Source organism: Lissotriton helveticus, chromosome 1_2 (genome assembly GCF_964261635.1).
Source record: "Lissotriton helveticus chromosome 1_2, aLisHel1.1, whole genome shotgun sequence".
NCBI lineage: Eukaryota > Metazoa > Chordata > Amphibia > Caudata > Salamandridae > Lissotriton > Lissotriton helveticus.
Genome location: NC_136058.1, coordinates 343,752,300 through 343,776,961, shown reverse-complemented (window position 1 = coordinate 343,776,961; position 24,662 = coordinate 343,752,300). Strand labels below are relative to the sequence as shown.

The 24,662-nt window shown below is 46.0% G+C and overlaps 2 non-coding genes across 2 annotated transcripts; one reads left to right on the top strand and one right to left on the bottom strand.

The window, feature by feature from the left end:
* The first annotated feature begins 10,521 nt into the window (after positions 1 to 10,521).
* TRNAG-CCC (transfer RNA glycine (anticodon CCC)) lies at positions 10,522 to 10,592 on the top strand. Its single transcript has one exon. It is a non-coding gene; the product is annotated as a tRNA-Gly (tRNA).
* A 1,032-nt stretch (positions 10,593 to 11,624) lies between these two features.
* TRNAL-UAA (transfer RNA leucine (anticodon UAA)) lies at positions 11,625 to 11,707 on the bottom strand. Its single transcript has one exon. It is a non-coding gene; the product is annotated as a tRNA-Leu (tRNA).
* Positions 11,708 to 24,662: the final 12,955 nt, after the last annotated feature.

Below are 24,662 nucleotides of genomic sequence, written 5' to 3'. Positions count from 1 at the left end.
TTACAAATGGAACTGCGGGCATTTAAAAAAGCAAGAACGGGAGTGGAGGGGATAATATGGGGGCGAGAATTGTCTAACTGCGGGAGTGGGCAGGGAGAGGACATAGGGCGTAAAACAATGTTTGAGTAAAGGGGCCGATAGCCTCGGATGTGCACAAATTACGCCATGGTCGTCAGGAGGAGGGACTAACGAGTGGAAAACCAATCAGGAGGCAACATTTAAAAATTAAGCCAATGAAAAACCTAGAAAACCTGGATGGAAAGTGGGCGGAGCTTCCCCCCACAATACTGTATACAGCATCTCTTGATGAGACAGCGCATGCGCGCTGCCAAGCCGAGACCTAAAAATTAAGCATAGCAACCTAATGGCATCCTAATCCTCTATGGGTCCTGGAGTAGCGTGCTACTCGCCGAAAAACGCACTTTGATGCCTCGTCAGGGGTAGTAAGCGCAATATAAATGCAATTACAATAAAATTACAATACAATCTACTGCAATGTTTCTCCTTGTTGACAATTTCTTGTGGCATGGTTTAAAAAAATTCATGTATTAGTTGAGGCCCATATCTTGCGTCCAGATTGCACCACTTTTTTGGCACAACCCCAACGTCAAATCTCACTTGTTGAATCTCATAATGCGCTTAAATGTCCTCATGATATATCTGATAAACATATGTGTGAGGTCTTAATATCTCATATCACTTCTTTTGATGTCTTTTCCAGCGAGGTCACATCCTGTGATGTCACGTGCAATTTGTTGCACTGTGACGTGCGCTGTGATGGCTCGCATCATGATTTCACTTGCATACTGCCTAACCTGGTTATTCCTCCTCACTTCTTTTTTAGGTCTCGCCTGTCGATGCGCATGCGCATCGAGCTTGCGAGCCTATTGCGGCTTAAACAACCTTTAACTAAGAAGCAAGGAATCGTGGCGATTCCTTGCAGTGCCCGTGACTTTTAAGCTCAATGCGCATGTGCATTGAGCTTAAAAGCGCGTGCACATCAGTTCCCTCAGCCGCAATTGCCGTCTGTTCCCTCACCCGCATTCCTCCGACACCTTTTGAAGTGAAGCTTATCTTCACTTCAAAGGCCCCGGCTTCTTGACACCCACATGCCGCTCTCCCCGCTCCGCCCCCTCCCCTGCCCGCCGTGTGCATTTCTCCTACACCCCCTCCCCACAGCAATGCCCGCCGTCTGTTTTACAATTTGAAGAGGTAATCGGAGTGCCTCCTCACATTTCACTTCACTGCCTAACAACCTCCCTTCCAAACTCTCCAAGTTTCTGCCTCTTTCACTCTCTCTTCCAACTCTCTCCCCCCTCTCCATTTACTTACACAAATCTCGCAGATACCCCAAGCAGCAGTGCCCGCACTACCAATCCTTCTGTTATGCCACATCTCTCAGCTTACAGATTCCTTCGCTCTTTCTTTTACTCTCCACGTTTCTGCCTCTTTCACTCTCTCTTGCAACTCTCTCCCCCCTCTCCATTTACTTACACAAATCTCGCAGATACCCCAAGCAGCAGTGCCCGCACTACCAATCCTTCTGTTATGCCACATCTCTCAGCTTACAGATTCCTTCGCTCTTTCTTTTACTCTCCACGTTTCTGCCTCTTTCACTCTCTCTTCCAACTCTCTCCCCCCTCTCCATTTACTTACACAAATCTCGCAGATACCCCAAGCAGCAGTGCCCGCACTACCAATCCTTCTGTTATGCCACATCTCTCAGCTTACATATTCCTTCGCTCTTTCTTTTACTCTCCACGTTTCTGCCTCTTTCACTCTCTCTTCCAACTCTCTCCCCCCTCTCCATTTACTTACACAAATCTCGCAGAAACCCTAAGCAGCAGTGCCCGCACTACCAATCCTTCTGTTATGCCACATCTCTCAGCTTACATATTCCTTCGCTCTTTCTTTTACTCTCCACGTTTCTGCCTCTTTCACTCTCTCTTCCAACTCTCTCCCCCCTCTCCATTTACTTACACAAATCTCGCAGATACCCCAAGCAGCAGTGCCCGCACTACCAATCCTTCTGTTATGCCACATCTCTCAGCTTACAGATTCCTTCGCTCTTTCTTTTACTCTCCACGTTTCTGCCTCTTTCACTCTCTCTTCCAACTCTCTCCCCCTCTCCATTTACTTACACAAATCTCGCAGATACCCCAAGCAGCAGTGCCCGCACTACCAATCCTTCTGTTATGCCACATCTCTCAGCTTACATATTCCTTCGCTCTTTCTTTTACTCTCCACCTTTCTGCCTCTTTCACTCTCTCTTCCAACTCTCTCCCCCCTCTCCATTTACTTACACAAATCTCGCAGATACCCCAAGCAGCAGTGCCCGCACTACCAATCCTTCTGTTATGCCACATCTCTCAGCTTACAGATTCGCACTTTCTTTTCCTCTCAACGATTCTGCCTCTTTCACTCTCTCTTACAACTCTCTCCCCCCTCTCCATTTACTTACACAAATCTCGCAGATACCCCAAGCAGCAGTGCCCGCACTACCAATCCTTCTGTTATGCCACATCTCTCAGTTTACAGATTCCTTCGCACTTTCATTTACTCTCCACGTTTCTGCCTCTTTCACTCTCTCTTCCAACTCTCCCCCCCTCTCCATTTACTTACACAAATCTCGAAGATACCCCAAGCAGCAGTGCCCGCACTACCAATCCTTCTGTTATGCCACATCTCTCAGCTTACAGATTGCTTCGCTCTTTCTTTTACTCTCCACGTTTCTGCCTCTTTCACTCTCTCTTCCAACTCTCTCCCCCCTCTCCATTTACTTACACAAATCTCGCAGATACCCCAAGCAGCAGTGCCCACACTACCAATCCTTCTGTTATGCCACATCTCTCAGCTTACATATTCCTTCGCTCTTTCTTTTACTCTCCACGTTTCTGCCTCTTTCACTCTCTCTTCCAACTCTCTCCCCCTCTCCATTTACTTACACAAATCTCGCAGAAACCCTAAGCAGCAGTGCCCGCACTACCAATCCTTCTGTTATGCCACATCTCTCAGCTTACATATTCCTTCGCTCTTTCTTTTACTCTCCACGTTTCTGCCTCTTTCACTCTCTCTTCCAACTCTCTCCCCCCTCTCCATTTACTTACACAAATCTCGCAGATACCCCAAGCAGCAGTGCCCGCACTACCAATCCTTCTGTTATGCCACATCTCTCAGCTTACAGATTCCTTCGCTCTTTCTTTTACTCTCCACGTTTCTGCCTCTTTCACTCTCTCTTCCAACTCTCTCCCCCCTCTCCATTTACTTACACAAATCTCGCAGATACCCAAAGCAGCAGTGCCCGCACTACCAATCCTTCTGTTATGCCACATCTCTCAGCTTACATATTCCTTCGCTCTTTCTTTTACTCTCCACGTTTCTGCCTCTTTCACTCTCTCTTCCAACTCTCTCCCCCCTCTCCATTTACTTACACAAATCTCGCAGATACCCCAAGCAGCAGTGCCCGCACTACCAATCCTTCTGTTATGCCACATCTCTCAGCTTACAGATTCGCACTTTCTTTTCCTCTCAACGATTCTGCCTCTTTCACTCTCTCTTACAACTCTCTCCCCCCTCTCCATTTACTTACACAAATCTCGCAGATACCCCAAGCAGCAGTGCCCGCACTACCAATCCTTCTGTTATGCCACATCTCTCAGTTTACAGATTCCTTTGCACTTTCATTTACTCTCCACGTTTCTGCCTCTTTCACTCTCTCTTCCAACTCTCTCCCCCCTCTCCATTTACTTACACAAATCTCGCAGATACCCCAAGCAGCAGTGCCCGCACTACCAATCCTTCTGTTATGCCACATCTCTCAGCTTACATATTCCTTCGCTCTTTCTTTTACTCTCCACGTTTCTGCCTCTTTCACTCTCTCTTCCAACTCTCTCCCCCCTCTCCATTTACTTACACAAATCTCGCAGATACCCCAAGCAGCAGTGCCCGCACTACCAATCCTTCTGTTATGCCACATCTCCCAGCTTACAGATTCGCACTTTCTTTTCCTCTCAACGTTTCTGCCTCTTTCACTCTCTCTTACAACTCTCTCCCCCCTCTCCATTTACTTACACAAATCTCGCAGATACCACAAGCAGCAGTGCCCGCACTACCAAGCCTTCTGTTATGCCACATCTCTCAGCTTACATATTCCTTCGCTCTTTCTTTTACTCTCCACGTTTCTGCCTCTTTCACTCTCTCTTCCAACTCTCTCCCCCCTCTCCATTTACTTACACAAATCTCGCAGATACCCCAAGCAGCAGTGCCCGCACTACCAATCCTTTTGTTATGCCACATCTCTCAGCTTACAGATTCCTTCGCTCTTTCTTTTACTCTCCACGTTTCTGCCTCTTTCACTCTCTCTTCCAACTCTCTCCCCCCTCTCCATTTACTTACATAAATCTCGCAGATACCCCAAGCAGCAGTGCCCGCACTACCAATCCTTCTGTTATGCCACATCTCTCAGCTTACAGATTCCTTCGCTCTTTCTTGTACTCTCCACGTTTCTGCCTCTTTCACTCTCTCTTCCAACTCCCTCCCCCCTCTCCATTTACTTACACAAATCTCGCAGATACCCCAAGCAGCAGTGCCCGCACTACCAATCCTTCTGTTATGCCACATCTCTCAGCTTACATATTCATTCGCTCTTTCTTTTACTCTCCACGTTTCTGCCTCTTTCACTCTCTCTTCCAACTCTCTCCCCCCTCTCCATTTACTTACACAAATCTCGCAGATACCCCAAGCAGCAGTGCCCGCACTACCAATCCTTCTGTTATGCCACATCTCTCAGCTTACAGATTCCTTCGCTCTTTCTTTTACTCTCCACGTTTCTGCCTCTTTCACTCTCTCTTCTAACTCTCTCCCCCCTCTCCATTTACTTACACAAATCTCGCAGATACCCCAAGCAGCAGTGCCCGCACTACCAATCCTTCTGTTATGCCACATCTCCCAGCTTACAGATTCGCACTTTCTTTTCCTCTTAACGTTTCTGCCTCTTTCACTCTCTCTTACAACTCTCTCCCCCTCTCCATTTACTTACACAAATCTCGCAGATACCACAAGCAGCAGTGCCCGCACTACCAAGCCTTCTGTTATGCCACATCTCTCAGCTTACATATTCCTTCGCTCTTTCTTTTACTCTCCACGTTTCTGCCTCTTTCACTCTCTCTTCCAACTCTCTCCCCCCTCTCCATTTACTTACACAAATCTCGCAGATACCCCAAGCAGCAGTGCCCGCACTACCAATCCTTCTGTTATGCCACATCTCTCAGCTTACAGATTCATTCGCTCTTTCTTTTACTCTCCACGTTTCTGCCTCTTTCACTCTCTCTTCCAACTCTCTCCCCCTCTCCATTTACTTACACAAATCTCGCAGATACCCCAAGCAGCAGTGCCCGCACTACCAATCCTTCTGTTATGCCACATCTCTCAGCTTACATATTCCTTCGCTCTTTCTTTTACTCTCCACGTTTCTGCCTCTTTCACTCTCTCTTCCAACTCTCTCCCCCTCTCCATTTACTTACACAAATCTCGCAGAAACCCTAAGCAGCAGTGCCCGCACTACCAATCCTTCTGTTATGCCACATCTCTCAGCTTACATATTCCTTCGCTCTTTCTTTTACTCTCCACGTTTCTGCCTCTTTCACTCTCTCTTCCAACTCTCTCCCCCCTCTCCATTTACTTACACAAATCTCGCAGATACCCCAAGCAGCAGTGCCCGCACTACCAATCCTTCTGTTATGCCACATCTCTCAGCTTACAGATTCCTTCGCTCTTTCTTTTACTCTCCACGTTTCTGCCTCTTTCACTCTTTCTTCCAACTCTCTCCTCCCGCTCCATTTACTTACACAAATCTCGCAGATACCCCAAGCAGCAGTGCCCGCACTACCAATCCTTCTGTTATGCCACATCTCTCAGCTTACAGATTCGCACTTTCTTTTCCTCTCAACGATTCTGCCTCTTTCACTCTCTCTTACAACTCTCTCCCCCCTCTCCATTTACTTACACAAATCTCGCAGATACCCCAAGCAGCAGTGCCCGCACTACCAATCCTTCTGTTATGCCACATCTCTCAGTTTACAGATTCCTTTGCACTTTCATTTACTCTCCACGTTTCTGCCTCTTTCACTCTCTCTTCCAACTCTCTCCCCCCTCTCCATTTACTTACGCAAATCTCGCAGATACCCCAAGCAGCAGTGCCCGCACTACCAATCCTTCTGTTATGCCACATCTCTCAGCTTACATATTCCTTCGCTCTTTCTTTTACTCTCCACGTTTCTGCCTCTTTCACTCTCTCTTCCAACTCTCTCCCCCCTCTCCATTTACTTACACAAATCTCGCAGATACCCCAAGCAGCAGTGCCCGCACTACCAATCCTTCTGTTATGCCACATCTCTCAGCTTACAGATTCCTTCGCTCTTTCTTTTACTCTCCACGTTTCTGCCTCTTTCACTCTCTCTTCCAACTCTCTCCCCCCTCTCCATTTACTTACACAAATCTCGCAGATACCCCAAGCAGCAGTGCCCGCACTACCAATCCTTCTGTTATGCCACATCTCTCAGCTTACAGATTCCTTCGCTCTTTCTTTTACTCTCCACGTTTCTGCCTCTTTCACTCTCTCTTCCAACTCTCTCCCCCCTCTCCATTTACTTACACAAATCTCGCAGATACCCCAAGCAGCAGTGCCCGCACTACCAATCCTTCTGTTATGCCACATCTCTCAGCTTACATATTCCTTCGCTCTTTCTTTTACTCTCCACGTTTCTGCCTCTTTCACTCTCTCTTCCAACTCTCTCCCCCTCTCCATTTACTTACACAAATCTCGCAGATACCCCAAGCAGCAGTGCCCGCACTACCAATCCTTCTGTTAGGCCACATCTCTCAGCTTACAGATTCCTTCGCTCTTTCTTTTACTCTCCACGTTTCTGCCTCTTTCACTCTCTCTTCCAACTCTCTCCCCCCTCTCCATTTACTTACACAAATCTCGCAGATACCCCAAGCAGCAGTGCCCGCACTACCAATCCTTCTGTTATGCCACATCTCCCAGCTTACAGATTCGCACTTTCTTTTCCTCTCAACGTTTCTGCCTCTTTCACTCTCTCTTACAACTCTCTCCCCCCTCTCCATTTACTTACACAAATCTCGCAGATACCACAAGCAGCAGTGCCCGCACTACCAAGCCTTCTGTTATGCCACATCTCTCAGCTTACATATTCCTTCGCTCTTTCTTTTACTCTCCACGTTTCTGCCTCTTTCACTCTCTCTTCCAACTCTCTCCCCCCTCTCCATTTACTTACACAAATCTCGCAGATACCCCAAGCAGCAGTGCCCGCACTACCAATCCTTCTGTTATGCCACATCTCTCAGCTTACATATTCCTTCGCTCTTTCTTTTACTCTCCACGTTTCTGCCTCTTTCACTCTCTCTTCCAACTCTCTCCCCCCTCTCCATTTACTTACACAAATCTCGCAGAAACCCTAAGCAGCAGTGCCCGCACTACCAATCCTTCTGTTATGCCACATCTCTCAGCTTACAGATTCCTTCGCTCTTTCTTTTACTCTCCACGTTTCTGCCTCTTTCACTCTCTCTTCCAACTCTCTCCCCCCTCTCCATTTACTTACACAAATCTCGCAGATACCCCAAGCAGCAGTGCCCGCACTACCAATCCTTCTGTTATGCCACATCTCTCAGCTTACATATTCCTTCGCTCTTTCTTTTACTCTCCACGTTTCTGCCTCTTTCACTCTCTCTTCCAACTCTCTCCCCCCTCTCCATTTACTTACACAAATCTCGCAGATACCCCAAGCAGCAGTGCCCGCACTACCAATCCTTCTGTTATGCCACATCTCTCAGCTTACAGATTCGCACTTTCTTTTCCTCTCAACGTTTCTGCCTCTGTCACTCTCTCTTACAACTCTCTCCCCCCTCTCCATTTACTTACACAAATCTCGCAGATACCCCAAGCAGCAGTGCCCGCACTACCAATCCTTCTGTTATGCCACATCTCTCAGCTTACAGATTCCTTCGCTCTTTCTTTTACTCTCCACGTTTCTGCCTCTTTCACTCTCTCTTCCAACTCTCTCCCCCCTCTCCATTTACTTACACAAATCTCGCAGATACCCCAAGCAGCAGTGCCCGCACTACCAATCCTTCTGTTATGCCACATCTCTCAGCTTACATATTCCTTCGCTCTTTCTTTTACTCTCCACGTTTCTGCCTCTTTCACTCTCTCTTCCAACTCTCTCCTCCCTCTCCATTTACTTACACAAATCTCGCAGATACCCCAAGCAGCAGTGCCCGCACTACCAATCCTTCTGTTATGCCACATCTCTCAGCTTACAGATTCCTTCGCTCTTTCTTTTACTCTCCACGTTTCTGCCTCTTTCACTCTCTCTTCCAACTCTCTCCCCCCTCTCCATTTACTTACACAAATCTCGCAGATACCCCAAGCAGCAGTGCCCGCACTACCAATCCTTCTGTTATGCCACATCTCCCAGCTTACAGATTCGCACTTTCTTTTCCTCTCAACGTTTCTGCCTCTGTCACTTTCTCTTACAACTCTCTCCCCCCTCTCCATTTACTTACACAAATCTCGCAGATACCACAAGCAGCAGTGCCCGCACTACCAAGCCTTCTGTTATGCCACATCTCTCAGCTTACATATTCCTTCGCTCTTTCTTTTACTCTCCACGTTTCTGCCTCTTTCACTCTCTCTTCCAACTCTCTCCCCCCTCTCCATTTAATTACACAAATCTCGCAGATACCCCAAGCAGCAGTGCCCGCACTACCAATCCTTCTGTTATGCCACATCTCTCAGCTTACAGATTCCTTCGCTCTTTCTTTTACTCTCCACGTTTCTGCCTCTTTCACTCTCTCTTCCAACTCTCTCCCCCTCTCCATTTACTTACACAAATCTCGCAGATACCCCAAGCAGCAGTGCCCGCACTACCAATCCTTCTGTTATGCCACATCTCTCAGCTTACAGATTCGCACTTTCTTTTCCTCTCAACGATTCTGCCTCTTTCACTCTCGCTTACAACTCTCTCCCCCCTCTCCATTTACTTACACAAATCTCGCAGATACCCCAAGCAGCAGTGCCCGCACTACCAATCCTTCACACACGCAACGCCACTCACACACGCAACGCCACTCACACACGCAATGCCACTCACACACGCAACGCCACTCACACACGCTACGCCACTCACATACGCAACGCCACTCACACACGCAACGCCACTCACACACGCAACGCCACTCACACACGCCACTCATCCACGCAACGCCACTCATCCACGCAACGCCACTCATCCACGCAACGCCACTCTTCCATTTGCAAAAAGAAAAATGTCTAACTATTCTATTGCGAGACCTATTGCATTTCCAATGCTTGTTTAGGACTTTTGCCCAGTGTGGGATGAATCCGCTGTGGCAGTTTTGTCTCAGGTGCTCCTGTCTTTTTAGCTACAAAAAGACAAAGGGGCTGATTTACAAGCCCCATGCGCCGCCGGTGCATCACGTTGCATGTCGCACCGGGGGCGCAGCCTGCTAAGGGATATTTACAAGCACAGGTAAAGTTAGCCTGCGTGACTTAACCTGTGCTTGTAAATATCGCCCCTGTTCATGCCACACTTTGCATGTTAGGGGCTGGATATGGGTGTTGCTGTGGGTGTTCCCACGCAACACCCATGTCCACTGAGGCATTTCCAGATTTATGAGAAATCGTAAACCTGGAAATGCTTCAGTTTGATACGCCACCGTAGCCAGGCGCAATGAGGAGACATTTTTTACATTTCTCCTCGTTTTTCCCTCTTTCAATGCGTGCTGCATTCTACAGCACACATTGAAAGATGAAAATGCCTGCAGTGATTGCTTTTGTGCAGGAAGGTGCCCCTTCCTGCACAAAAACAATCTTCCCATGGCACAGGCATCCTTGCACCATGGTGCAAGGGTGCCTGCGCCAGCGCATGGGAGCTGTTTCTGCGCCAGCGCAGGGGAGAGCACAGGAATGCGACATATCGGTGTAGATATGTCACATTTCTGTGCTCTGAAAGTGCTGTAGCGTGGCGCAGCCAAAGGGCTTGAGGTGCCGCGCTGCGACACTTTCTTGTAGATCTGCCCCAATAAATATAGCAGGTTTGAGTACTCTTTGATGAATCCAGTCCAGAGTTTATTCATTGAGAGGTTATCTCATCTCCTTTCTTAGTAACGGGAAGGTGAGTCAATGTCACATTGTTGTAGATGAGGGAAGGACCCCCTGACTTCTCCATGAAACACGAAGAAGGGATGAGGAAATAACATAAAATAAACACGGAACTGAGCACAGAAACAAGTGAGTGAAATACCTGCTGACGTCCCAGGAGACAAAACTGTTGAACCCAGAACAATGTTTTACTTCTTAAGGGGAGAAAGACGTCTATAAGGATTGGAGAGTGCTTATAGTTATCACCATCAAAGATGAACGGTCACAACCTGTCCTTCCTGCAGGTCTCATATTCATCTTTCATGCACCATTGAGTAGCCGCGCCAGTAGTGTAGTGGTATCATGCAAGATTCCCATTCTTGCGACCCGGGTTCGATTCCCGGCTGGCGCAAGATAATTTTTCCCTCTTTAAATTGATTTTTAACTTTCTTTTGAACGTGCACATGTCCATTCATCTATTTTTTTCTTTGTGAACATTGTAGGATATGTTCTACTTACCTGTGCGTAGTGACAACAAATTAATAAATTATTACAAAAGGGCCATACATGTGAATCGACTTAGAGGAATAGTAATGTTTCGAATTAAAAGACACAGGGGTTTATTTACAATCCTCTTGCGCCACGGGTATGTCACTTTTTTCTATGTTACAAGTCACGCACCAGGGGCTTGCAAATAAGCCCCTCAGCTCTTAAGAAATGTGCTGTAAATATATATATGCTGTGGATAGCTGTTGCTGACATAACCACTTAGCAGATTTATCGAGGAGGACTTGTTAAGTTCTTTCACTCTTAAAGTCTTTCTCCGGATATTTGACTTAAAACTTTGTAGCCTTTAATAAAAAAAATGTTCATTTATGATTGTTTTTCATGGAATGTTTGATAGCGTGCTGTTTTGATTTAGAGAGGTGTTTCCAATCTGTAACAACGTTTAAAGCACACACTACAACATTGTTACCTCTTGGTTTTTTAACCGCCACATAGTGAACGTTTGCCTGAAGCCGGGCTCTGGCTGCCAAATGAAACTCCCTGTTGAGAAAATGAGAAATATCACAAAGCATGACTGCGATCTCTGAGGTCAGGTTGTGACAACCCCATGAAAGCTTCCGGTGTGCCCCATGCTCTGCGCATTTTACCCCACGAGCTCGAACCGGAAGCAGAGAGCAGCGGCTCTTTTCAGCGTCACCAATATAGATATAACCTGTTTTAAGTTCTAGAAAAGAAACCTGATCTTGAAGGCGTTCGTCGCCCACAGACACCAGAGGGCGCTGCGCTTTGAATCCGCACGAACAAAAACACTTAAATAACCAAAAAGTGATCATTTCAGAGACAAATAGAAAACCACCTATGTTTATGATGGTGGCGTGGAGAAAGAGAAACAACAAGGTAATTATGTAATATTTATACTTGGAAACGATAAAATCTCTACCAGAAGTGGGGTTCGAACCCACGCGGACACATGTCCATTGGATCTTAAGTCCAACGCCTTAACCACTCGGCCATCCTGGTATACATGGGCCCATTGACATTAGTCTTCTTGATAAATTTAATTCTTCCCGGTGCAGTCAATGAATAGTTTTGAAAGAGTAAAGAGTAAAGAAGAAACATTTCATTTATAGTAAATCCACACAGATGGGGATGACAAGACAACAGCCATTTCACAAAACAAAGCAGAACTGGAAGCAGTCACTGGGCATCAGTCACTGTAGTAGTAAATGTAAATTGATACTTGTATAGCGCACTACTCTCCCGCAAGGGTCTAAAGGCGCTTGTACGAATACCGCTGTGGAACCCATCGTGGGTATTCTGTTCTGCCGCGGCTGGCAGCTCAGCACTATTGGGCCCTATTCACAGCACCACATTGGCGACGAGGGGCGGAGCCGGATCCAAGCTCCGACCCCCACAGCACTGCATGTGGAAAGAGTACAAAAAAGAAAAATAGGAAAAGAAAGGGACACAACCAATTTATGCACCGGCCTGAATGCCTGCCCTAGGACGCCTGGTTGATGGTGGCAAGGCCGCGGAAGCTCTAAGACGACGCCCGCCGCCCCCGAGAAAGCACGGTGGGTTCGCCAAAAACCCCACATCACCTGGAATAAAATGCCAGCCGCTACAGATGCACGAACAAGCTCTGGTGCATGCAGAAGCGGCCACCAGTAGAAAACAGCCACATGACCGGCTGCCCACACTTCAAGTGGCACAAGGCCTGCACCGATCCTTAACAGGTAACAACTGGAGTAACGCCTATGCGCAAGGAAGAAGCACTCCTAACTAGCCCAAGAAGCAGCACAGCTAAAACAAGGTACCCAGCATCTCCTGCACCATGCTGAGCGAAGCCACCAACCCAGACGACAACCAGGTGCCAGCTCGCACGACCCCACAACTCCCCCCACAGGAGTACTAACACCATTGAGTGAGGCAGCCGACCACATCACCGTGTCCCCAAGATGGAAGACGTGGCTTGCACGTCTTGAAAATTACTTTATCGCAACCAGGGAAACAGACGGAGCCGTCAAGAGATCGCTCCTGCTCCATTATGCCGGGGAAGAGGTGTACCTGCTCTTCAAACACCTCCCAGATGTTGAACCCCCGAACGACTACAACACAGCTATAGCCGCACTCAATGGACATTTTGACCCTCAACTGAACCCGGACTTTGAGAGGTTGAAGTTGAGGCAAGCCAGGCAAGCTAAGCAAAGAGAGGGGAAATCAATAGACACTTTCCACTCAAGGCTGAGGGAACTATCCAGCATGCACCTGGTGGATGAGAGAGCGGCCGAAGAAATCAGAGCACATCTCACCCGAAGGGATACGCAGTAAATTGCTGCGCGGACTCATCCAGTGACAACCAAATATACCGCTGAATGACATACTAGTCATGGCCAGGTCGCACGACCTATAAGCAGCGCGCGCTGATGGAATGGACATGGCGCTAACATGCTCAAATTCGTTTTTCACTGTTGCAAGGCCATCTTGCCCATAGGACAGAATGGGGAATGCTGTGTCCCATGTTTTCAGCATATCTTCCCATTGGCATAAGATGGAGAGATAGAGTTTAAGATGCCTGACCTCAGAATTTAATACCACATCTTTTTGTGAAGATGGTTTTTAAATTGTGTCCTTAAAAACCACATTTTTGAAAGCGGCTGGTTTCTTGTCTTAAACAATCCTGTGTGCCTCTGCCTGTTTGTGTATTCACCATCTGGGTTTGGATGTGACAGGGTCTGGGAAGTGTCCTGTCCACAGGGAGGGGAAGGTGAGACAACAACAGTCTGGACTGCATTTGATGTGGGGGGATGACTAGCCCCCTGGATGTGAAGAGGGCTATGTTGCTGCCACAAAAGGATGTCTCCACCTCCTGCTGAGCATCTGGCGGCCCAGACCTGTACTATCAAAGGAAGAGGGCGTGCACTGGCAGGAAGACACCCAGGTCTGGTTTGGACTGGGGTCAGAGTCCCCTGAACACAAAGACTTCAAAGGCATTTAGGGGTATAAGTGTGTGAGCTGAAACACCTGAACTCAAGACTGCAATCCAAACTGAAAAAGGATTGAACCTGCTTTGTGCTCAAGTGGAAAAAAGCTGGGTCAGATCCCGACATACCTTCCAACTTTCGTCCAATTTCCCTCCTTCCCTACTTGGGTAAAGTCTTGGAAGCCTATGTGGGTAGTTGCTTGAGCAGCTTTATTGAATCCTCTCACTTCCTTGACCCCCATCAGGCCGGCTTCAGACCCCAGCATTCCACCGAGTCTATCGCCTTGGCCGTTCACGAGGAGTTAAGAAGGGGGGCGGATCTGAACATCTCTCAGGCTTTGGTGCTCCTGGATTTGTCGGCGGCGTTCGACACGGTTGACCATTCCATCTTACTTGAACGTGTCGAGCACGCCGGCATCCAGGGGCTACCACTGAAGTGGATCGCCTCCTTTCTTCAGGATCGTACCCAAGCCGTGTCACTTCCACCTTTCTCCTCAGTGAAAAGACATCTTACCTGTGGAGTCCCGCAGGGCTCCTCGCTCTCACCACTTCTTTTTAATCTTTGTATTCGCCCCCTCATCTCGGAGCTTCAACAGAAATCGGTCACCATTTTCAACTACGCGGATGACCTTCAGATCATCTTCAGTATTGATTCTTCTCCGTCTTCTATACAACATGTCCACTCTGTAATGAATTTTATAAGCTCCTGGATGAATCATAATCAACTCAAACTCAATCCCGACAAAACGGAGTTAGTTCTCACTGGTCCCCACGACAGTCCCTGGAGTTCGCTCTTCTGGCCTTGCTCACTTGGTCCCTCTCCATCTCCGGTTGACACTGTCAGGAGCTTAGGGGTTACTATCTCCAAAGATCTTTCAATTAGGGCACAAATTAAGACTGTGGTTTCCACTTGCTTCTATCATCTGCGTCGCATACGGAAAATCAGCAGATTCCTCACCCACGAAGCTCTTGTTCAGGTCACCCTGGGATTGGTCATTTCGCGAATTGACTATGCGAACTCGCTATTCGTGGGTATCCCAGCATATCAAGTGAAAGGTCTCCAACTTGGTCAGAACCAGGCAGCCAGGTTGGTCTATGGATTGCCTAAATCCACTCACACGAAGCCCCTGTTAAATAGCCTTCATTGGCTCCCAGTGGCCCAGCGCAGCCTTTTCAAACTTAGCTGCCTGATTCACAAAGCTCTTTCCTTTCAGGGACCCGTTTTCATTTTTTCCCTTTTACATCGACATGTTCCTCAGCGCGACCTTCGTTCATCCACTCACAATCTCCTCATTCCGTGCTCCTTTAGGCGGAAAAAGCATGGAGGATTGCGGTTTTCCTCACAGGCCCCTCTTTTTTGGAACTCCCTCCCCCTTGCACTGCGTCTTCTCCCCTCTCACGCTCATTTTAGAAAATCCTTGAAAACCTGGCTCTTCTCGTCTGCATTTAATTGAGTTCTCCAGTCCAGGCTTAGATAGCTTGCCCATCCTAGCGCCAAGATACCGTAGGTGAACGTGCGCTTGATAAATTCCATTTACCATACCATACCATAACAAGTGGAACCTCTACCAAAGAAGAACAGCTGAAGAGACTGATGAGAAGGACTGCCCTTGCTGTGTGTTCTGGGGCTGGCCTGCAGATGGATGGTTTGACTAAGGAGAGGACAAGGGACTTTGCTGTGTTCTGTGTCCCCCTGCCTGTATGGACTTTGCTGTGTGCTGTGTCCTGAAGTAGCACGTCTCTAAGGGCCCAAGGAGAGCTGGTCTCCTGCTGTGGAAACTCAGGAACATAAAAATTATGTCTCAGCAACGCTTAGTGCGTGGTGCTCTTGCACGCCTGAGACTGCCGTGGGGTCCGTGGTACTGCTTACGAGGTGCCCCTTGATCGCATTGCCCCCGCAGGGTGAAACATCATCCAAGCTGCTGTATTGCTGTTTGTGGCCTGAGCCGTCATCGTGAATGAGGCTGTGAGTAAGAATCACCGCCGCCGGCCCGAGCCTCAATGTGCTACAGGATTTCTGGAAGACTGCTGTGTGGTCCGTGGTACTGTTAAGAGGTGTTCCATGATCGCATTGCCCCGGCAGAGTGAAACATCATCCGCGCTGCTGTATTGCTGTTTGTGGCCCGAGCCGTCATTGTAACTGAGGCTGTGAGTAAAGATCACCGCCGCCGGCCAGAGCCGCAATGTACTAAAAGATTTCTTGAAGGTAAGACAGCTGCAAGGTGAAAGGGATTGTGATAATTGTTCACCGAGAGGAATCTGCCCAAGATCGTCAACGACGGAGAAGGCAGCGCCGTAACCCGTCCGGTTGCAGCGTCGCCTAACAACGGAGTTGTAACTTCATTGGGGCCACCCAGTAGGACGTCCGACAAGCGGGGGAGAGAGAGAGAGAGAGTCAATGCACCCCCCCCAGGTAAGCCTTGGACCGCGGGGTGTTGGGGGTGCCGCCAAGCTCTTTGCCAGGGCCGGTTTTCGGCCGATTTTGTTACAGGGACGATTTTGCAGCTATGTGTTGATTGGTTTTGAGGTCTCGTTTTTCTTGCGTTCCCATTGGCCAGTTTCTTTACCTTGGCCCCTGGGAAATGTAGTTTTGCACTTATCTTGGCTGCTGTGATAATAAATGCAAGATAAGAAAGCATAATAGGAGCCTCTGGTCTTGCCATAAAATAGCAAAGTAGGAAACCGTTTTTTTAATACGTATGCTTTTTTTGCCTGCTGTTTGGCGTTTCCTTTGGCGCTGGACATTTTTGACATTTCCTGCGATGTGTCTATACTGTTAAAACTCAATGACTGTGTTAATTTAGTCAGTACCTGATGGCTGTTTTAAAAATCTTACTTTTGCTTAAATATAGTTTTTTTCTTCTTAGAGTGAATTTTATCAATGCTTATTCTTGTCCGGTATATTTTAAACCAACAAAACGGTAGTAAATAAAATGTGGGAGCCTGATTTTTCAAATTTTGGTTACTCATTTGCCATGCATGCTGATGTGGATTTAATGTTAATTTTATGAAAATTTAATTTTTAAGGAGCTTTTATAACTGATGCATAGACTTAACGTCTGCGTTTCTTTTGAGATTGTAGCGCGGATTTACAGACCCTTTTTATTTATAAATTGCTATTTGGTGATGTTATCTGCTTGCAATTGTGTTTCACTTTATTTTAAATGTAGGGACGTTTCACTCGATACGTCCAGTAAAGGCAACACATAAATGAATGAAACACGTTTTTCATGTTGTACGTGTCATGATGTTACTCTAGGGCTCTGGTACACAGGTCACGTTGGTCTTCATACAAACAAAAATACCTTAACACTGCACAAATTCGTGCACGAAGCTTGGTCATTATACCACTCAAGTATTTAGCATTGATATTGTTTGGGCGTCTGACTTTAACCACATGCGCGCGGCAGGTTTTCCCGCTGCGCACTGAAGTTTTTAAAACCCCGCGGTTCATGACGAGCTCAGCTCATCATGAGCGCACGACAGGTAAACCTCATGATGAGCTGAGCTCGTCAAGAGCGCAGAAGGGGTTAAAGCACCACCGGAAGAGAGAGAATATTTAACTACCGTGGCGGGGCACGCGCAGAATCCCAGGTGCTCGTGTCGTATTTTAGTCCCTTGATTTTTTTATTCCAGGTGAAAGGGGAGGGAGTCAGTGGGTGTCGGAGATTTACCTCTTTTCCGGTAGCTCAGGGGAACAACCATTGGCATAGCCAAATGGTCTCGCTTGTGGGACCTTAGAAGTATTTAGTTATGCAGCACAATATGCTTGGTGCAACAACATCAACTGTTGCATGGCTAAACACTTAGGGCCTCATTTATGAAAAGTGATGTATCCCTGCGTGAAAACAGCGATGCGTCACTTTTCATTGCGCCCTCCTTGCGACATGCTGGATGCGTCATATTTATAATATGACGCATCATGTCGAAAGGAGTTACAGATACGTCAGTATTTCTGACCTATCTGTATGGCGCAAAAGTGACGCATTGCTGGAGTGTGTCACAAAAGTGACGCAACTCTGGCAGGGTGTACTTTCACATGGGGCAAGCCCCGTGTGAAAGGGCCTGTGTCCATCTTACACCTGCTGTGAGGCAGGCGTAAGAAATTGACGCATTTGTGTCTTAGAAGTGGCGCAGTAAAATCTCATAGATTTCACTGCGTCACTTCTATAACCCTTTATTTCGTCAATACGCCCCCCCTGCATACATTATACCTGGCGCAGGTATAATGTGGCGCAGGGGTTTATAAAGTGACGCATCTACTTAGATGCGTCACTTTGTAAATATGGCGCAACAAGGGGCATTTTTTACCCCACTGGTGCGTCACAAAAAGTGACGCACCGGCGGCGTAAAAGTGACGCACAGCCTCCTAAATGAGGCCCTCAGAAGGTCCCAAAGGCGGGACCTGTTGGCTATGCCAATGCTTGTTTTGAGGAGGCCTCGAAACGGGACTCTGTCTGGCTCTGTTTTGTGCCCTGGCACAGGCGGTCCAATTTTTTCCAGACTGCAGCAACAGCGGCCCATCGATGTGCGCTGCTCACACTGCTCACTTCTCACTAGTGGAGAAGTTAAGGAATGACGTCCTGCCAGGTGAGCGTTGTAGCGGGAAGGGAAATCCTTTAGAGAGAGTAATTTTCTCTCTGGATTTCCCTTCTCTTTTTTAAACGCAGGAGCAGCAACATTGTTGTGGTATCACCAGGGCTTTAAGTTGATTATTTTTCAATATTATATACAAGCCATAGTTGCTGCATATTTATCTTATACAACTAACAACCATTGACAAAGCCAATAGTAGTGACTTTTTGTAGGTATGATGTTACTTGTCGTGTCAAATATCTAAATGCAATGACAGAAACAGCAAAATACAGGTCGGGCAGCACACTATGCTAAGCACAGATTTTTTAGTTTAGGTGTTTTTAAGATACGCCCTTAATTACATTGGCCACGCCCCTTTGAGAGACCCCCACATTTCTTTCATCCCACTTAAAGCCCTGGGTGGGAATCAGTTGTAGTTGCGGATAATTCAGTGATTGTCCAATTGGCATCCCCAAAATTTGGACAGGAGCTGGGTCTTTTTCTTCCCCAGGAGTGACTGCCCCCCTCTTAAGGCCTTACTGCCATCTGTATGGGTGTTGGTAGGGTTTTTAAGAGCCCAGCTGCTCGGTGCGCCCCACAGAGTTTGAGTCCCTGTTCATTTTCTTCAAGTAGACCATTACCCCCCTCTCCTTAGCTCTATTGTGGCTTGGACTGCTCCAAGGTTCAGCCTGACTTAACTCGATGCTGCTCCTAGCGCTACTCATTCTGGCCTGTGTTGCTGCAAGATGTGGAAACTACGCACTGGGCATTGCAGCAGTCTTGCTCTTACTTTTGTCTTTGCTGCTGTCTTCTGAGACCCCTTACTGGGCAGTCTAAAAGGCTGCTCACAGAGGAAAATTCATGAGGAGAGATTCCATATGCTAAACGGGCGCACACCCTAGTGGCCTTGCTGGATTTGAGCTTTCTTAGGGGGCTGATAGTCGCAGCCTTACTTTTCTTTGGCTGGGTGGTGAGTTGAGTGTATAAATTGTGCCTAAAGCGGGTGCCAATATCTTTGTTTAGTGTTGACCAGCATTCCAATTTAAGTTAGCTGTTGATCCCTCTATCTGGGCTCCCGTCATCTCTCGTCAAAGGTGTCCTGGAAAGATGGGAGCCACTTTTTAGGTCTCGACTATGCAGCGCTTGGGCTGTCTCTTCAAGAAATGCTGTATTCAGGATATGGGCATTAACCTCCGGCCACTCCCCGCCCATCTCTTTAATAGGCGTCTTTCCTTGTCCTTTGTAAATGGTGGCTTTTCATTGGTCACAAGGCTTAATAATCCTTCCTTAATACCAACTTGTCTCTTCTTGTTACCTCCCATGAGGACACCCCTATTGCATGTGTTGTTACTCCCTAGGTTTTTTTATTTTTTATTTCAAAGCATTTTATTCCATAAAGAAGTGACAAAGAATAAAAGTACATAATATGATAAAAATGATACAATTGAGGCAAGATAAACAAGCCGTCAGAGGCTAAAATTGAAGTGGAAGCATAGTGAATGCATTCTGAAGTAAAATTAGCCTATTATAAATAAAGGAACTAATTAGGAAAGGCTAACAACAAAGCAATAAACAAATGTATCACTATCAGTTGGTATAATCGGGGAACAAGGAAGGATATAGAATGAAAGAAAGAAGAAAGAAAGCGAGAGCGAGAGAAAAGATGGAAGGGGACAGAAAACAGGAAAGAAAAAGAAGAAGAAGAAAAAAGAAGGATTCCCACCGGACAAACCCAACACGCACAACCCAAGACGCCAATCAAAAAGACACCTCAAAAGGAAACTGAGCGACCAACCCCTTTGATGACAAATCCATATACTCATCTAAAGCTCTCCAAACCCCACTAGAGATAGATGGAGAAAGGTGAGCTCGATCAACCGAGGTGTGAGCACTGCGCAAAAAAGAGACCCAAGCCCACCATGTATGATAGGAAACCGAGGAAAAGGATTTCCATTCCATAAGAATGACTTTCACCGCAACAGTCAAAAGGAGATCCATCAACTGCAATTCCATTGGGTCTAAGGGGAGAGGAGCAGGGGCAGCCAATGGACCCAATAAAATTAAGGGAAAAGAGAGTTGGAACTCAATACCAAGGATGAGAGAGAGATGTTTATGAACGAGGTTCCAAAAAGGCTGAAGAAGGGAACATTCAAAAAACATATGCTGAAAGTCGCCCTTCAATAATCCACAGCTCCAGCATAAATTGTCATTTTTGAGATTGAGCGAATGTAGACGAACAGGCGTCCAATGAAGGAGGTTGACCGAGAAAAACTTAGATTGCATTAATGATGGGGCGATTTTATTGTGAAGAGAAAGTTTACCAAGCAATTGCCAAGTATCTGAGGAAATATGATCCGTAACTCCATGGTCAAAATGGTGTAACCATTTTTGTTGAGCAACCGTATGTGTGGGTAGCGAAACATATGACAAAAAATGATAAATTTTGGAAGCTACGTGACCAGATTTAGTCCAGATATGGAAAAGAGAAATGGTAGAAGAGGTAGGATGAAGACGTAGCTTAGCAAGTGCCACTTTAATTTTAAGAAAAGTATAAAAATCTAGGTTAGTTAAGGAGTGCTTGTGAGCCAAGGTGGAAAAGGGTAAAGGCTCATCATTAGCACCATAAAGATGTTTAACAAGGGAAATCCCTTTAGTCGCCCAATAGGACATGAGGGTGGAAGTAATATTGAGTTTGATTTTAGAATTTCGCCAGATAGACGACCACCTTGTTTTATGTAATGGGAGTGCCACTTTCTTGTCTATTCTCCGGACCGCAGCAATTGTATCAAGAATTATAGAACGAGAAAACAGGATATGTAAAGTAGATGTGGTGCAAAAAGATGCAATCGGCAAAGGAGATGCTAATTCCTGTTCTATTAATAACCAAGATGGGACATGAATAGGTGGAGGAGAGAACCATAAAGCACCTTGAGAAGCCAAAAAAGCAGTTTGGTACTTTTCCCAATCAGGAAAATTGCAGCCTCCCATATCACAAGGCCGTCGCAAAAATTTGTAGGCAATTCTAGCACGTTTGTCATTCCACAGAAATTTAGAGGTCAAAACGTCATGTTCAGAAAAAAAGGAATCTGATAACTTAACCGGAAGCATGGATGAAACGAAATTAATAATGGGTGTGATCATCATTTTAAGAGTCTGGAGGCGGCCCCACCAGGAAATATGTTTCGGGGACCAAGTGTCCAAAAGACGACGCACTTTAAGAATAGTCTGAGATTCGTTATAGGCAGCAGTGGCATGTAAGGTAGAACAGAAATAAATACCTAAGTATTTTAAATGTGTAGACTGCCATTTAAAACCCGCAGAGCCCATATGAGAAGGGAAACAGTAAACATTCAAAGGGAACATTTCCGTCTTATCTTTATTTAAGGTATAACCTGAAACCTTTGAGAAGAGGGAGATGATATTGGAAATAGCAGGAATTGCCAAGGCGATATCGTCTGAAAAAATAAGAACATCATCTGCGTAGGCAGCGGTTTTAATACAGTGAAGCCCAAAAGAAAAACCTTTAATGTCTGGGTGTAACTCAATCAGTCTGAGAAGAGGATCAATAGATAACAAGAACAAAAGCGGAGATAAAAGGCAACCTTGTCTAGTGCCCTGACGAAGATTAAAACATGACGACGTAGCACCATTAACTCTAATGTTAGCTCTAGGTTGAGAATATAAGGACATTACCATATTAATGAAGGAGTCGCCAAGGTTGTGTGAATACAAGACAGCACGAAGGAAAGGCCAAGAGACCTTGTCAAAGGCCTTCTCAGCATCAAGGGCTAAGGCCGCCGCCGGGAGTTGAGACCGTTTAGCTGAACCAAGAATATGACAAAAAGTGCGTATATTATCGCGCGCAAGACGACCTTTCACAAAACCAGTTTGAGAGGGATGAACAAGATGAGGAATAAAGGATTCCAATCTTTTGGCTAGTATTTTAGCAAAAATCTTAGCTTCCATGTTGAGAAGAGAAATAGGATGGAAGTTTTTGGGATCCGAATGATCCTTTCCTTCTTTGGGGATCACTACAATAGTAGCGTCAGCCGCAGTACCAGAGACAGAGCCATTCTTAACAAAAGAATCAAAGACAGATTGCAATTTAGGAACAGGTGCAGAAAGAAAAGTTTTATCAAATAAAATAGGGTACCCATCAGGACCCGGGGCTTTACCAGAACGAGTAGCTTTTATTGCGGTAACAATTTCCTCAGGGGAAATCGGCCTATTTAAAAAATCACGATCAACCTCAGAAACCGATTGCACCGGAACCGATTTTAAAAAGTCTTGACACTGTTCAAAAGAGGATTGGTTAGAAGGAGTATATAATTTATTATAAAAATCACGAAAAACTTCAAGAATTTCCCCAGTTTGGAATTTTTTAGATCCCGAGTGATCAGTAATAGAAGAAATTTGAGAGGACTGAAATGAGAAATCTTGAAATTTTAATGTAGCTGCAAGAATCTTCCCAGCTCGATTTTTTAACAGTAATTTTTTGGATTTCTGCGCTTGTACTCCAATATGGGCTCTTTTGGTAACGATAGTATTATATTTGTATTTTAGTTGTTTTATTAACTGTAAACAGGAGGAATCTTTAGATTGCCTAAAGGTGGCTTCCAGGGATTTAATTTCAGTTGATAAAGCTGTAAGCTCTTGTTTAATTGCAGAATTCCGTTTGGACATACATTTAATAACCTGACCACGAAAAGTGCATTCAAACGAATCCCAGAGGACGATAGGGGAAGAGACTGAACCTTCATTCTCATGAAAAAAAAAATCTATATCCTTCGAGAATGCAGACACCTGAGTAGTATCATGCAAAACTTCTGTATTTAATCTCCAGGAGCGAGCACGTGACTTAGGAGCAAAGGATGACAAAGTAAAAGTAACCGCAGCATGATCAGAAATCAAAATAGGATGAATAAGCGGAGAAGAGGAGGACGAAACAAGAGAAGAATGAACAAGGAGATAATCAATACGAGAAAAGGAAGAGTGAGGTGAAGAAAAGAAAGAAAAGTCACTACCAGCGGGGTTGTGAAGACGCCATATATCTTGAAGCTGAGTGAAGGAACACATGTTAAGCATTTGTTTGTGGGCTCTTGGAGGACGAAACTGAAAAGCCGAATTCCTATCCAAAATGGGATCCATCGGTAAATTAAAATCTCCACCAACAATAAGATTCCCAGAATGCGGGGTATCATTCAATTTTTTAGTAATCGACTTCCAAAAGGACGGATCATCAGTGTTAGGGGCATAGATATTCATCACATAAAGATCATTATGTCCATCAGACAATTTAGTTAACAACCAACGACCTTCAGAATCATGATCAGAAGAAATTATAGATAATAAAAATACAAAAGGGTATGTGGAGGGTCGAGGGGAAATATTTAATGACCTTTCTGCTCGCTCCCCTTCATCAAGATACTAAACACACAGAAGAGCAGACCAGGTCTATGAGTGGTGTGTGGCTGCAACAGTGACCGAGAGGCACTGGTGGTGAGTGCGTGAGACAGAGGTGTAAAGACTATTAGTCACAGAAAACTCAAAGAATTCCCATCAGACCACCCGTGTGGTGGAGTTTTCGTCATGTGGGAATTACTGAATTGTGACAGCCCAAATTCGACCAAATAGTGTCGATACGGGACAAGTTTATCAAGAGAATATTCTCGATATACATCCATAAGTGATGTGAATGAAAACAGTGCAGTGCTCAAAACATAACAAAAGGTAAAATCAACTACCAGGACTCAAAAGAACATTAAGATAAAAGTCCAAGTGTCAAGAGTTAAAAACACGCCAAGTAGTAAGACTACTTAGTGGCGCTGTGCAGTGTGGTCGACATGTTTCAGCCTAAAGGGCATCTAGCCCGGCTGTCTTCAGGACCTTTGATAAACAATTCTTTAATAAAGGCTACTGCAACTACATGTGAAAAATAAGAAATAACAAGAATGTGCTGATACAAAGTCACATATATATACCAGGAACTTGAATATTTAAACGTCCACTGGAGAGAAAGAACATTGTCTTCTTCCCATCTTTGTGTGGGTGATGGCCTCACCTCACCCGGCAACCGCTCGGGAGTATGGATGTGGAGGTGGACCTCCACTGCCGCTCGTTTCAACATCAGGGGCACCGACGGATAGAGCGGGGCCTCATACTCCCGAGCGGTTGCCGGGTGAGGTGAGGCCATCACCCACACAAAGATGGGAAGAAGACAATGTTCTTTCTCTCCAGTGGACGTTTAAATATTCAAGTTCCTGGTATATATATGTGACTTTGTATCAGCACATTCTTGTTATTTCTTATTTTTCACATGTAGTTGCAGTAGCCTTTATTAAAGAATTGTTCATCAAAGGTCCTGAAGAAAGCCGGGCTAGATGCCCTTTAGGCTGAAACATGTCGACCACACTGCAC